The sequence below is a fragment of the Rhinatrema bivittatum genome, unplaced genomic scaffold, assembly GCF_901001135.1.
Source record: "Rhinatrema bivittatum unplaced genomic scaffold, aRhiBiv1.1, whole genome shotgun sequence".
NCBI lineage: Eukaryota > Metazoa > Chordata > Amphibia > Gymnophiona > Rhinatrematidae > Rhinatrema > Rhinatrema bivittatum.
The window spans coordinates 1-15,122 of NW_021820449.1; the positions used below are offsets into that span (position 1 = coordinate 1).

The 15,122-nt window shown below is 52.3% G+C and overlaps 1 long non-coding RNA gene across 1 annotated transcript; it reads right to left on the reverse strand.

Annotated features, from left to right (window-relative positions):
- Nucleotides 1-4,669: 4,669 nt before the first annotated feature.
- Nucleotides 4,670-13,393, reverse strand: LOC115081633. Its single transcript, XR_003853844.1, has 3 exons — nucleotides 13,191-13,393; nucleotides 5,938-6,011; nucleotides 4,670-4,776 (listed from the first exon to the last, which is right to left on the reverse strand). It is a non-coding gene; the product is annotated as an uncharacterized LOC115081633 (long non-coding RNA).
- Between the last annotated feature and the right edge of the window lie 1,729 nt (nucleotides 13,394-15,122).

Consider the following 15,122-nt stretch of genomic DNA (forward strand, 5'->3'; position numbering starts at 1 on the left):
GCAGAGAAAGTCCCTTTTGCCTTTTTCCTGTCCCCTCGTTCTCTTTCATGAGGTGCAGCAAAAAAAACAAAAACGGAGACCAGATCCGGAGGGAAGGCTCTCGGCCTGCCTTGTCTGTCTGTCTGTCCGTCCCGCTCCCAAGTTGCTGAGGGGAAGCTGAGCACGTAATCGCAAAAGTACGGAAGAGGAAACGCCGAACGCTTGCCCCAGGGTTAGGGCCGGGCCCCGTTTTTCTTTCTGCCGCTGGTGGGCAGGAATCTCCCCCTCTTCCTCCCTCAACGTTTTGTGTTGCTCTGGCTGCAGGTTCTCCTTCCTCCCTCCGCTCCGGATTACACGCCGTCTTTTTTTGTTGTTGTTTACCGGCTCTTATTCTCCGGTAGAAAGCCTCTTTTTGGTTTTAGATTCGCGCTCCGCTGCCGACGGATTTGTAGCAGAGGCCCTTGCCAACAGAACTCAACACCTTGCGAGTTGGCTCCCCCCCCCACACACCTTCACCCCCCCCTGCCTCTCGTTCACGCAGCCTTCCAGCGAGGACCTGACCCTCGTCGCGACCGTTGTGAGCCCCCCTCCCCCCCCCAATGGTTTCCCTGCCGTCACGCTGTGGCTCAGCCTCTCTTTACCAGGTTCTGTTTGTTTGTTTTTGTTTTTTTGCATAATGTTTTGGGGGGTTTTTTTTGCATAATGTTTTTTGGGTTTTTTTTGATAATGCTTTTTTTGTTTTTGTTTCTGTTTACTCATTTTTGGCTGCTGCCCCGACGTAGCGACATTAAGCATCTGTCGCGTAGATTCACGGGCGGGGGAGCCAGAAACAGGTGTGATGAAAGCGACTTTGCCGAGAAGGCGAGAGTCTACAGGCGAAAAATCTGGGAAGCGACGATGACGATAATGATGGCGTCCTCTTCCCAGCGCGGGGCCCTTCGCCCGCGGTGCGGGATGGGTCCTCGCTCAGAGGGAGGGGGGATTCCAGACCCCCTCCCCACCACAGAGCTGCCTCGGGTCTGGCCAGAAAGGGAATCCAAAAGTCAGGGTTCAGATATAGGGGAGGAGGGCGTATAACGCTCACGAAACCGAGTTTGAAAGTTACTGGTAAGAAATGGAAGTCGATGCAGTATTTAATCCCCTGGGCCGACTTTTAAGCGCCCTCTTCTTTCACCGTTCGCTTTTTTGCTTCTTGAAACCACCCCTGGTTTCTCGAACCGTTCTGTAGATGCGACGCAAATGGGACTTGGAACGTGACGGAGCATTAGCGTTCGCCGACGGTAGGGGGGGGGCGTAGGCTTGTAGGCATCTGCGCGAATACGAACTCTACTCTTATTTGTTTATTTTTATTTGTGTGTTGCGGGGGGGGGGGGGGGGTGAAGACGACAACGGGTTCCTAGGTTCGTCATGTAGAACCCGTGACTATTAAACATCGCAGCTGGGTGAGCGAATTGGTCAACTGGAAGAAAGAGAGATGACGGCAGGAAGAGAAGACTAGATTGGCCTGCTCTCGTCCAACCTGCGAGGGATACATTTCCGCTGCCGGCTGTAGAAGGTTGATTGCTTATTTATTTATTTAAACATTTTTATATACCGATGTTCGTATGGAGATCACATCGGTTTACATAAAACGAAAGGGGAGAGGAGGAAGATGTTCCTATGGACATCACATCGGTTTACATAAAACGAAAGGGGAGAGGAGGAAGATGTTCGTATGGACATCACATCGGTTTACATAAAACGAAAGGGGAGAGGAGGAAGATGTTCCTATGGACATCACATTGGTTTACATAAAACGAAAGGGGAGAGGAGGAAGATGTTCGTATGGACATCACATCGGTTTACATAAAACAAAAGGGGAGAGGAGGAAGATGTTCGTATGAACATCACATCGGTTTACATAAAACGAAAGGGGAGAGGAGGAAGATGTTCCTATGGACATCACATCGGTTTACATAAAACGAAAGGGGAGAGGAGGAAGAGAAATCGGAAGAAGGAAGTTACATTATAACAAATAACTGATTAACTGCTTGCGGGATATCTCCCCGTATCCCACTCGACTGGTTCTCTACCAGTCTTGAAAAATGACCATAGCGCGCGTGTGCAGATGTAGATCGTGTTTGAATGCCCTCCCCCCCCCCTGTTTTTTTTCTCCTGTGTTTTTGATTTGCACGCACGATTTGAACCGTGCTCCGTAGTACGTTAAACTTGTTTAAGCGGGGGTTAAAACCGCACTGTTCTTCTCCAGCATACGTGCAAATACCGAATTTGCTTTCAATTTGCTCAGTAATAAAAGATATCATAACCTACACAGAATCCAATCTGTGTGGGTCATAAACGCGAGTTCCTCCTTCAGTTCTGCTCCGCTCCGAGATAAATTGCAAGGTTAAACTGAGATAAATGACTGTCGGAGTTCTGCGGTTGCAATTTAAATACAGGCCCTTGTTATGAAAAGTATTTCGAGTGTGCGGTTTCCAACATTAGCATGATTTTTTCAGCATCCCGGGAGGAATATGCCTAGAAAAGAGTAATCCCGTGTACGGGGGAGGGGTATCCCTTCCTTTTAAGCAGTGTGAATATAGCAGCCGTTGAAATGTGGCCGGTGCCCTTCTTCTGTAGGGTAGCCTGGTGAATATCAGTAGGGTTGCCTGCAGGTGTTGACGGTCCTTGCCATATAGGTAACTCATTGAAACAGAGAAATGACGGCAGAAGAAGACCAAACGGCCCATCCAGTCTGCCCAGCCAGTTTCGCCCTTTTTTTTTTTTATCCTCATACTTATCTGTTACTCTTGGCTCTTAGTAACCTTTTGGTTCTATTTCCTTCCACCCCCCACCATTAATGTAGAGAGCAGTGTTGGAACTGCATCTAAGTGAAATATCTAGCTTAATTAGTTAGGGGTAGTAACCGCCGCAATAAGCAAGCTACACCCATGCTTATTTCTTTACCCAGACTATGTAATTCAGTCCTTGTTGGTTGTTGCCTGTATATAGATCCACTTTTCTTCATTCCCCCTGCTGTTGAAGCAGAGAGCTATGCTGGATATGCATTGAAAGTGAAGTATCAGACTTTCTCCCCTGCCTCATCAGAACCGGCAGTCTTGGGGGTTAAAAATTAGCCTCTCGCTGCTGTTGACCCTAGAGGTCTCCATTCTGTTGGCTGCACAGTGATATACTATCCAGAAAAAGAAAAAAAATGTCTGCATAGGGAGAGAAATACATAAGTAAAGGAATGGTCAGCAGATAAAAGGGAGGTGATGCTGCCCCTGTAGAGGTCCCTGGTGAGACCTCACTGGGAATACTGAGCACAATTCTGGAGACCCCACCTTCAGAAGGATAGAAACAGGATGGAGTCGCTCCAGAGGGAGGCTGCTAACATGGTCAGTGGTCTTCATCCTAAAGCACATGGGGATAGAGTTAAAGATCTAAACATGATACACCCTGGAGGAGAGGGGAGATAGGATAGAGACATTCAGATATCTCAGAGGTTTCCCTGCACAGGAGCTGAGCCTCTATCAATGGAAAGGAGGCTGCTAACATGGTCAGTGGTCTTCATCCTAAAGCACATGGGGAGAGAGTTAAAGAACTAAACATGATGCACCCTGGAGGAGAGGGGAGATAGGATAGAGACATTCAGATATCTCAGAGGTTTCCATGCACAGGAGCTGAGCCTCTATCAATGGAAAGGAGGCTGCTAACATGGTCAGTGGTCTTCATCCTAAAGCACATGGAGAGAGAGTTAAAGATCTAAACATGATGCACCCTGGAGGAGAGGGGAGATAGGATAGAGACATTCAGATATCTCAGAGGTTTCCATGCACAGGAGCTGAGCCTCTATCAATGGAAAGGAGGCTGCTAACATGGTCAGTGGTCTTCATCCTAAAGCACATGGAGAGAGAGTTAAAGATCTAAACATGATGCACCCTGGAGGAGAGGGGAGATAGGATAGAGACATTCAGATATCTCAGAGGTTTCCATGCACAGGAGCTGAGCCTCTATCAATGGAAAGGAGGGTTTGTTTTTTTTTCCCCCCTATTTTAAGCCCGTGCCGCAGACGGGTAACAACCTAACGTCAGGCCCGCGTGGGCCCAAATCACAATCCCTCATTAGCCGTGCCCCGCTGAGCCACAGAAAGCGCCGCACCTGGCAGCGTATTCTGCTCCCGTTTTCAGCGTGCGCCAGAACGGGGGGGGTGGTTGGTTTTTTGGGGGGTTTTTTGTCGGTGAACCCCAGGGAGATAAGACTTTTAAGACAGAAAACAAAAAAAAACCAAAGCAGGAAGCAGGACTTATAATGAAAGGTTCATGCAAAATATAAGAGGACAATGAATCCCGGGCTGGGTTGAAGAATCGAAGCTGGTGGTGAGCAAAAAAAAAAAAAAATCTGGCAGGTCGGCTTTAGAAGCAGCAGCTGCGTCGTCTGGCGCCTGAGGAGTTAATTTCTCCTAACTTCTGGAAGGGGGGGGGGGGGATTTACAAGGGCAATAAAAAAAAAGTCACGCCGGCAACAGGACCTGTGGCGTGATTTTACTGAAAAGCGTAACTCACGGGGGGGGGGGGGACGGACAAAGGTTTCCCCGTGGCGTCTTTCACACCTGGTTTTCCTTGCGTGATATCTTTTTCTGTTAAAAAAAAAAAAAAAAAATACACTCCTCCCCGCCCCCCCCCGCACTCCCTCCTTCCTTGGTGAGCGTTTGCACCGCTGTTGGATCACTGCCCGGGCAGGCTCGGTTTGCAGAGAGGTCTGGTCGAGCGGTTCTTGGCATTCGATGACTTTTTTACATCTCTCAGCTTCCGATTTCTGCAGATATATATATAATTTTTTTTTTCCACCATTGGGGTAGGGGTTGGCGTGTCACTCCACCTATCGCGCGGCTGCGTTCGTTGGCGCCCGGCGAGTATCATCACCACGACGGCGGTTCTAGCTGGGCCCGGGAGGCTGCCAAGCTTGCTATCCGCTGTTGTTCGTTCCTACAGTTATGCAATTGGTGATGGATGTTAACCACGTCCACTAGTGGTCTTGCCTATCCCTTGTTCGATGTATCCCTTGTTCGATGTATCCCTTGTTCGATGTATCCCTTGTTCGATGTAACCCTTGTTTGATGTTACCCTTGTTTGATGTATCCCTTGTTCGATGTTACCCTTGTTCGATGTTACCCTTGTTCGATGTTACCCTTGTTCGATGTATCCCTTGTTCGATGTTTCCCTTGTTCGATGTCTCCCTTGTTTGATGTCTCCCTTGTTCGATGTCTCCCTTGTTCAATGTACTATTTTTTAACCTTGGTTCGATGTAAACCGATGTGATACGTCTATTCATGAACATCGGTATAGAAAAGTTCTAAATAAATAAATAAGAGGAGGTTGAGTTTGAATCGATGGGTTTTGGTTTTAAAATTAAAATAATAATTTGTTGCTGAAGGCAGTCGCAGTTGGTGTCCCCCTCTGGAGGCTGGGAGGGGTTGGGAGGGGGGGGGGGGAGAGGGAGCGGGAGAACCTGGAAAGCGGGAAGAAAGCCTCATGTTTAAGGCGGAAAGTGCGGGCGGGTAAACCGTAGACGTCTACGCACCAAGAAAGACTGTGAAGTTACCCCCATGAATTCAGAATGGGAAGGCAGAGAGCGGGGGCAAAGCATGAGGTTGACCGGAGGGGGGGGGGGACAGGGTGCTTGCGTGAATGAGCGATGGTGTCCGGATCATTTTTGTGCATCGTACGAGGGGACCCCCCCACCACCACGACCCCCTCCCCTTCCATTTCATGCAGGTTTTTTTTTTAGGTCCGTCTGGTTTTTGTGCCTGCGCGAAGACGAACGGGAGACGGTGTCCCTCCCCACCTGTCACCTGTCAATTTGATTTTATTTCTCTTGATTTTGTGAGGGCCGCTCCGGCATCGGAGGCGGGTTTTTTTTTTTTTGTGTGTTTACCACCATTAATCGTGATGAAAAAGTATTGATGCGCTCCGTTACCCTGCCATTCGTCGCTCCTCTGTGCTCTTGCCTTCCAGTTGATCGATGGCCTTGTTGTTGTCGGCTTTCTGAATCTATTACAAAAAAAAAAAAGGTATAAAATTATTTTTTTCTACCGCTTTTATTTAATATTTTATGGAATAAAAAAAAAAAAAGTTGAATGAAGTATTTTTTTTTTCTTCCCCCCCAGCAGCGTTTCGGTTATGGTTTTTATCAAGGCAAAGCCAGCTTGTCCGTGGCGGAATAACACAGATGGGCAAATTCGTAGAGAGGTGGGAGAGGGGGGAAGGGGGATTACGGAGTTGGGCGGGGTCCTGTGAGAATTCATCTTCCCCCCCCCCTCCTCGGTCCCCCTTGCTCAGGTCACGCCGGGGTCCCCGTGCGACTTAAACCGAAATCCGCAAGGGACCTGGAAAGCCAAGATGATGGCTACGAATGAACGAACGTCCCCCGTCTTCAAGAAAAGACAAAAAAAAAGTAGTAGCAGTTGGGAGGGTGGATTGGGGCTGCAGGGCCTTCTGCTTTTCTGCATGGTTGGACGAGCACCGGCGCCGTCGTAACGCGTGCGTTTCATCCCTCCGTTGCTCTGTAGCGGGGAGGAAATGTTATTTGCTGCTCTTTAGGTTTAAAAGGTGCGCGCTGGGCTGCTCTCTGCTCGCTTTACGGATTTAATTTTGGGGGTGTCGCTCCGTTTTATGGTGCGCGTCGAGTTGGCGGATGCCGGGGTCAGGGCCACCGTGGGAGGGGGAAGGTTGCGTGTGTGTGTGTTTTTTTTTGTTTTTTAATATTTCTGGTTCCCGCACGCGCTCCACGAAACCTCATCTGCCGGTCCCGTCCTGCAGATCCGCGGCCCCCCATCGGCTGCGGGGGGTGAGGAAGGCGTTATGGAGGAAAGCGGCGACAAGTTGGGAGGCAGGGGATGTGCCAGTTGGAATTCTTGAAGGTAGCCACTGTGGCTACCAGACTTCTAGTTATTTGGGAAGGTTCCTAGGGGCGGTTGGGGGTTGAGCGCAGGAAACGTGGCGGGCCCCTGAGGGGCCGCGGCGCCTCCCGACTCCACGGCGGTGCGGGAAGGCTCTGGTTAAGAGTTTCGGCGTCGGAAGGATGTCGTTTTTCGTTTGCTCCGCTGCAGCTCGCTGGCCATCTGTCGTGCCGCCTGTGGCATCGGGCCGCTGGGCTACCCCTGGTGCTTTCCATAAAACTTGCGGCTTCTCCGCGCCGGTGGCTACCCGTTCTCACGTCGGGATCTGCAGGGCCACCGGGGGGGGGGGGGGGGGGAGGGTAAGAGTGGGGAGGAAGCTTTAGCAGTGACCTCGTGGAGAACCCGATGTTCTTACAAAGCTGCCAGTTGGGAATGATTTACATCTTTTTCCTTCTCTAGGGAGAGCAGCGTTCCAGCCCATGTGTGCAAAATGTTCTCAGGCCGGGAGAGGGGACCGCACAGTGACACTTTCTCACACCCACACACGCACACGCACTGTCTCTCACACAGGCACACACAGGATAGATCATGTACAGCACTGCTTCCCAAGATGTTATGGTGTCTCCAATTGGGAAGACAAACTACTGATCCCCCTTCCTCCCTCCTCACAGCTCTGCCAATGCACCTCACTCCTGCCCTGCAGCACCCCCTGCTATTCCAGTACTGAGACCCTCACACACAGCTCTGCCAATGCACCTCACTCCTGCCCTGCAGCACCCCCTGCTATTCCAGTACTGAGACCCTCACACACAGCTCTGCCAATGCACCTCACTCCTGCCCTGCAGCACCTCCTGCTATTCCAGTACTGAGACCCTCACACACAGCTCTGCCAATGCACCTCACTCCTGCCCTGCAGCACCCCCTGCTATTCCAGTACTGAGACCCTCACACACAGCTCTGCCAATGCACCTCACTCCTGCCCTGCAGCACCTCCTGCTATTCCAGTACTGAGACCCTCACACACAGCTCTGCCAATGCACCTCACTCCTGCCCTGCAGCACCCCCTGCTATTCCAGTACTGAGACCCTCACACACAGCTCTGCCAATGCACCTCACTCCTGCCCTGCAGCACCTCCTGCTATTCCAGTACTGAGACCCTCACACACAGCTCTGCCGATGCACCTCACTCCTGCCCTGCAGCACCCCCTGCTATTCCAGTACTGAGACCCTCACACACACAGAGCTCTGCCAATGCACCTCACTCCTGCCCTGCAGCACCTCCTGCTATTCCAGTACTGAGACCCTCACACACAGCTCTACCAATGCACCTCACTCCTGCCCTGCAGCACCTCCTGCTGTTCCAGTACTGAGATCCTCACACACAGCTCTGCCAATGCTCCTCACTCCTGCCCTGCAGCACCCCCTGCTATTCCAGTACTGAGACCCTCACACACAGCTCTGCCAATGCACCTCACTCCTGCCCTGCAGCACCCCCTGCTATTCCAGTACTGAGACCCTCACACACAGCTCTGCCAATGCACCTCACTCCTGTCCTGCAGCACCTCCTGCTATTCCAGTACTGAGACCCTCACACACAGCTCTGCCGATGCACCTCACTCCTGCCCTGCAGCACCTCCTGCTATTCCAGTACTGAGACCCTCACACACAGCTCTGCCAATGCACCTCACTCCTGCCCTGCAGCATCCCCTGCTATTCCAGTACTGAGACCCTCACACACAGCTCTGCCAATGCACCTCACTCCTGCCCTGCAGCACCTCCTGCTATTCCAGTACTGAGACCCTCACACACAGCTCTGCCAATGCACCTCACTCCTGCCCTGCAGCACCCCCTGCTATTCCAGTACTGAGACCCTCACACACACAGAGCTCTGCCAATGCACCTCACTCCTGCCCTGCAGCACCTCCTGCTATTCCAGTACTGAGACCCTCACACACAGCTCTACCAATGCACCTCACTCCTGCCCTGCAGCACCTCCTGCTGTTCCAGTACTGAGATCCTCACACACAGCTCTGCCAATGCTCCTCACTCCTGCCCTGCAGCACCCCCTGCTATTCCAGTACTGAGACCCTCACACACAGCTCTGCCAATGCACCTCACTCCTGCCCTGCAGCACCCCCTGCTATTCCAGTACTGAGACCCTCACACACAGCTCTGCCAATGCACCTCACTCCTGTCCTGCAGCACCTCCTGCTATTCCAGTACTGAGACCCTCACACACAGCTCTGCCGATGCACCTCACTCCTGCCCTGCAGCACCTCCTGCTATTCCAGTACTGAGACCCTCACACACAGCTCTGCCAATGCACCTCACTCCTGCCCTGCAGCAGCCCCTGCTATTCCAGTACTGAGACCCTCACACACAGCTCTGCCAATGCACCTCACTCCTGCCCTGCAGCATCCCCTGCTATTCCAGTACTGAGACCCTCACACACAGCTCTGCCAATGCACCTCACTCCTGCCCTGCAGCAGCCCCTGCTATTCCAGTACTGAGACCCTCACACACAGCTCTGCCAATGCACCTCACTCCTGCCCTGCAGCAGCCCCTGCTATTCCAGTACTGAGACCCTCACACACAGCTCTGCCAATGCACCTCACTCCTGCCCTGCAGCACCCTCCTGCTATTCCAGTACTGAGACCCTCACACACAGCTCTGCCAATGCACCTCACTCCTGCCCTGCAGCACCCCCTACTATTACAGTACTGAGACCCTCACGCACAGCTCTGCCAATGCACCTCACTCCTGCCCTGCAGCATCCCCTGCTATTCCAGTACTGAGACCCTCACACACAGCTCTGCCGATGCACCTCACTCCTGCCCTGCAGCACCCCCTGCTATTCCAGTACTGAGACCCTCACACACAGCTCTGCCAATGCACCTCACTCCTGCCCTGCAGCACCTCCTGCTATTCCAGTACTGAGACCCTCACACACAGCTCTGCCAATGCACCTCACTCCTGCCCTGCAGCACCTCCTGCTATTCCAGTACTGAGACCCTCACACACAGCTCTGCCTATGCACCTCACTCCTGCCCTGCAGCAACCTCCTGCTATTCAGTACTGAGACCCTCACTCACAGCTCTACCAATGCACCGCACTCCTACCCTGCAGCACCTCCTGCTATTCCAGTACTGAGACCCTGACTCACAGCTCTACCAATGCACCTCACTCCTGCCCTGCAGCACCCCCTGCTATTCCAGTACTGAGACCCTCACACACAGCTCTGCCAATGCACCTCACTCCTGCCCTGCAGCACCTCCTGCTATTCCAGTACTGAGACCCTCACACACAGCTCTGCCTATGCACCTCACTCCTGCCCTGCAGCACCTCCTGCTATTCCAGTACTGAGACCCTCACTCACAGCTCTACCAATGCACCGCACTCCTGCCCTGCAGCACCTCCTGCTATTCCAGTACTGAGACCCTCACTCACAGCTCTACCAATGCACCTCACTCCTGCCCTGCAGCACCTCCTGCTGTTCCAGTACTGAGATCCTCGTGCATAGCTGTACTAGAGGTGAAAGGCTATACAATATTGTGAAAGTCCTCACAGTGGGAGAATTAGAACCCAGGTCTCTAGTTTTAATATCCATTGTCTAATTCTCAGTTTCAGTCTCTTTCTCTCCCTTTTCGACTTGTTCACTAATCACAGCCCTAGGTTCTTTGATCATGATAAAGCTGCACTGATTTCGGGAGGTGAGGGGAAATCGGGATGCAGTGGGACTGGTTTCCGTGCCCCGGCTGAATCTCTTCTCGGACTCTCTCGGCGACCTTGGACGAGTCTTGCTTTCCCGGAAGGCAGCCCGAAATAAAAGAGAGAATAGTACTAAATAATAAATGAACTCTAAACCGGCGCAGACTTGTGAGGAAGATAAAGTGGTTTCCGGCCGTTTTCTGGTCTTGAGAAGCAGAAAGGAGTTGTGTGGAGGGAAGGCCGAGATCGTCTCGACGGGTGCCGTCTAAATTCCGGGCAGGGTGGGAAATTTTTTTTTTCACCCAGCACCGAAGTAACCAAAAATATTACTCCCCAGCACCAAAACGGTTTCCGGAAGGTGCCCATCTCTGACCTTGCATCCTGCAGGAAAGCGCTTTTAGACCTTGGAGTCGTGCTTTCGTTTGAAAGGACCTGGGCGAAGTCGATGACATCGTCCTTAGCCTTTCATGTTGGTTTTGTAATGAAATAATTTAAAATAAAAACCCCACAATCTTTTGCGTATTTTTTTTTTTTTTTTTTACTGTGCAAGAACTTGATTCAGTATTTGAGTTTAGCGCGCGCTAAAAACGAAGCAGCTGTAAAAACGAAAATTGCGTGACACGAATCGGGAAAAAAAATCAAGTGGGAAAATATAATTTGCCACGCAGACCCCCAGAGATGGGCGGGAGCCCTCGGGATTGGTGGCGGTGGTGGTGGCTGCAGTCCAGAGGAAGGGTCCAGAGCTCCCTGCGCCTCTCTGAGACCCTCAGTTTCGCCCTCACGGCCACGGTGGTCTCCGGTGCCTGAGGCTTAACCTGGCGAGGGACAGCTGTGAGCAGCTGGAAGGGTGGGGGGGGACCTTCAGGAGCCCCCGCCGGTCCTGGGAAAAGGCCTGGATTGTCTTCCATCTTCTTTATTAACTTATTTGATTTTACTTTTTTGCATAATTGTTTCAGAAAAACCTAATGAAAACCCCCCCCCCAGAACTTATAGGAATGTTTCCCTGACCTCTTTGAGAAGAACTTCTTGCTGTGCTTGGGTTAAAGAAGGGGAAAGGACCTTTTTTTTTTTTTTCTCTGTGAGGTTTTTCTTTTCCACTTGTCAGAGGTTTTGTTTAAAAAAAAACTAATTAACTTTTTTTTAAGGCAGCGCTTTTGCTCCTGTTGGTTAATGGAGTTAATTAGTCACTTGGACGCCAGATCGATTTAATTAATTAGTCGCTTGGTTTAATACACTTTTGATGATCAAATTCGTTTGGAGGTACCTGTGGGTTGCCCTCGTCGCAGACGGCACGGGGAGGGGGGGGGGGGGGGATCTGCCGGCAGCTTAAGAGTTTGCAGGTAGCTCCGGGTCAGCGGAACAGGCTGATCCGGTCTCCTGGTTTTGCCCCCTTGCAGGCAGGGAAGTTTGTCTGATTCCAAGGCCCCCCCGAGCAGGTGAGGGGGGGGGGGGGGAAGGCTCTCGCTCTTGGTTGGTGGGGGGGGGGGGGTGCAAATATCCCTGCTCGGGGTGCAAATTGCTGTCTAGGTCCAAGCTGTCACTTTTCCTGTCGCCTCGGCTTCCTCCTGCCCCCGACCTTCAGGTTCATCCAGGGATTCTCCTCCCTGGCCGTGCTTTAAAATAATTTGTAAGACGAAGTCCCATTCCTGCGATCCGAGTCGGCGATGTCGATTTGTGGAGCTTTCGGGGGGCGGGGGGGTAACTCCCAGGATAAACTCCTTGGCAGGAAGGCAGCAGCCGCCGCCGTTGACTCTCCCCCTTCTTGTTCTCGTCTCCCGGGAGCGCGCCCGGCGCGCCCGGCTGGGTGGTGAGGGGGGAAGGAGGGGGGATCTCCCCCCCCCCGCCCCTTACAGATGTTGCTCTGAGGGGGGGGCCCCGTTTGCTGGGACAGCTGTGCTGTAGAAGCTCTCGGCCGCTGCGTGGCCCCGGCCACGGTTCGTTCCCCTTTCCAGGGATTTAAAATCCCCGAGCGCCTTTCCCCCCGCTGTTTTCTCGATTTGCCAGGGCTGCTGCAGAAAGTTTTACAAAATTACCAGCGGCAGCTGAGGACCGGGAGCGTGGCCGCTGCAAGGCCCAGTTTTCTTTTTAAAAAAGGGATCAGGGGGGTGATCCAGGAAACTACGGACCGGCGAGTCTGTAGGAACTGTCATAAGAAGAAAATACCTCAGCATAGAGATAGTGATAGTTTAAACGGGTCAAAGTGAGGGAGAAGGGAGAAATGTACAGAGAAGGGCAACCAAAATGATAAAGGGGATGGAACAACTCCCCTATGAGGAAAGGCTGAAGAGGTTAGGGCTGTTCAGCTTGGAGAAGAGACGGCTGAGGGGGGATATGATAGAGGCCTAGAAAAGTATTGCGTGGAATGGAACGAGTAAACATTCCCGTTTCGTTTACATTTCGTTTCAGTTCTGTCGTGCGCTATGTCACCGTTTCCACACCGAAACGTGTCTGGGGGGAGGGATCGGTCGTACCCCCTTGCAGTCTGCTCGTAGAAGAAATGGGGACGTGTGTGCAGAGAGTTTCCCCTCCCTCTATGTCAGACCCTGCCAGTTTTCTGTAGCCTTGATGTAGGGGGTGCACTGAACACCAGGGTGACCCCCCTCCCTTCCCTTCTGTTAAATACCTTGAGATTGATCTGCCTGCCATCAGTTTTGCCTGAATCCCTTTCTGACCGTGGAGTAGCTCTGCCTTGGGGATGGAGGATGTTTTTGGATTTTTTTTTTGTAGTTTTTCCAGGGATCGGCCTTCTTTCGTCTGGTGACCTGGGAGTGGATGGGGGCGGAAGAGATCCCTGCCAGATAATTCCTGGGCTCTTCGTTTCTCTTCAGTGTCTGGGTGTCCCAGATGTGTGCAGCTGCAGAATCCTGGCCGGGGAAAAATTGCAAAACGCAGAGTTTAAATGGAGATGGGGGAGGTATTTGACTTTGTAATGGATTTGTGCAGCACGTGCCCCCCCCCCCCACCCCGGTGCATGCACGTAAAATCTGCCTTTTGAACATCAGGCGGGAGTTCTGTGCGAAGGTAAAATTCAGCGCGATTCAGTCTGGTGCGCACGTTTATACAAACTGCAGAGGCGTTCACGGGGCAGGTACGCGATTCACACGCCTGCTTTTGATTTTTTTGAAAGCATGGGCATCGAGCCACCATTCTGCTGACCGGCTGGGGGAGGGGCAACTGTTCCAAGCGGAAGCTTTTTAATGTGCGACCCACATCCCACAGGCATCCCAGGCTTACAAAAGGCCCAGCCCGTTCTAGGCCTGGTCCCAAAGGTCGCCTCCCTGGCTTAATCTACCTGGGATGCATTTAGCCTGGCGAGTTGCGGAATCCCACCGCTGCCACCATCTCCCACCCCCCTGCCTTCCCCTGGGTGTGCGGGCTCTGGTTTCTTTTCGGGGTTGGTTAGCAGCAAGGTTTCCGAGTGCTGGCCATCTCCCCCCCCCCCCCCCTTCCACCCGCGATTCTGCGAGTTCAGAGCTGCATTTTTACTGCCCGGCTCTGTTTTCTTGCTTACGCTCCCCACTCTCTGCATTTTGCCGGTCTCCCACCCCCCGGTCGGCGTGAGAAGGCAGTTGGTTTCGGCTTTCCTGCGACATTCGTGTCGGCACAGCCCCTGGGTTTGCCTTTGGCTCCCCCCCCCTGGGACCGGGGGTGGGGCTTAAATCCAAGCAGGATTGACTCGAGCATGGGATGAGGAGGCTCCCGGGTGCCGATTCTGCTCAACTTGGTACTCAGCTGCCACAGGTGGAGAGAGGAGGGGGGGGGGGGGAGAGGTGTCTCGGCCCGGATTAACGGTGCCCTGTACGTGGGAGAGGAGAAGGGGGCATCACGTTTGGGGGGTGGGGGTGGGGGGGCGCGATTCACCATCCTGTACCTTTTAGGACGAAAGCGGAGCGAATCTGGATCCAGGATCGTTAGGGATCCTTAAACCATCGGTCGTATCCGGGGCAGAACCGGGGCAGAACTGCTGGGTCCTGGGTAGAAAAATAGGCATGAAGGTTTATTATATTTAAACCTCCTCCCTGGCTGCCGCCTGATTCTCTCTCCTTCCCTGTCTCTCTGGTTTGTTTTTTTTTTATTAGTTTTTAAAAAACATTTTCATTATCCCTTCAAAGCAGAGGAAAGCGAGGTTTCCGCACCAGTTAAAGCCAGGCCATAATTCTTGGAAATTGGGCTGCACAGGCTTCGCTGACATCTCCCGCGGCTTGCGGTCTTTTATGCTGTTTCAGGCAAAAGCTGTTTCCTAACTATTAGCTTCAGCAAAAAAAAAAAAAAAAAGAGATTAATTGTATCTGTAAGGGAAGAAGAACACGGATTAAGATCAAAAGAGCAGATTACATGGCCTGTCACCTCTAGGACTGGAGGGATCAGAGCAGGGATACAGAGCCTGTCACCTCTAGGACTGGAGGGATCAGGGGACGGGAGCAGGGATACAGAGCCTGTCACCTCTAGGACTGGAGGGATCAGGGGATGGGAGCAGGGATACAGAGCCTGTCACCTCTAGGACTGGAGGGATCAGGGGATGGGAGCAGGGATACAGAGCCTGTCACCTCTAGGA